Genomic DNA, 681 nt, shown 5'->3' with positions numbered 1-681 from the left:
CTATCTATCTATCTATCTATATATATATATATATATATATATATATATATATATATATAATATTGGAGATTTACTCATCACAAAGATGCACAAAGGAAGAGAACGAACTTCATATAATCCCTATTCTATTCAATCTAGAAACAAGTTCGGACATTATCCCGATTCGTCTCCATTTTTGTCAAACTATTTGTCAAGAAAGGAAGTTGATAAGTCATCGATGGGTTTGTGTGAATAATGAAATGGTTAACATTACTCATTCTAAACTCTACCATGGTGTGATATAATATATTTTCAAGAAAATGATGCGATAACCAGCGTGAAGAAATAAAAAGATCCTTCTATATAAAGATCTCAATTGAAAAAAATTGGAAAATTCCTGGATTACCCGTGGAGAAGAACTAAAACATAATGGTTTCACCTACTCACAACTATGACGCAACATTTATGAGGCGTTTTGTGCATAAAAGTCTCAGCTATAGGTTATACTGCCTAATAAATTAAACGGAAAAGGGCCTAAAAATATCCTTAAAGTATTAGAAATTGTACAAAAATAACCTTCATCCATCAATTGACTCAAAAATACCCCTTTCATCCACCTATTAGCTCCAAAATATCCTTTTCATCTACTTTTGGATTCAAAATTGACAACTTATTTAACGATTTCAAGATTAAACTTTTAGA

Source organism: Solanum pennellii, chromosome 8 (genome assembly GCF_001406875.1).
Source record: "Solanum pennellii chromosome 8, SPENNV200".
In the NCBI taxonomy this organism is placed as follows: Eukaryota; Viridiplantae; Streptophyta; class Magnoliopsida; order Solanales; family Solanaceae; genus Solanum; species Solanum pennellii.
The sequence above is the reverse complement of the archived record's forward strand: the minus strand, read 5'-3'. Positions refer to the sequence as shown.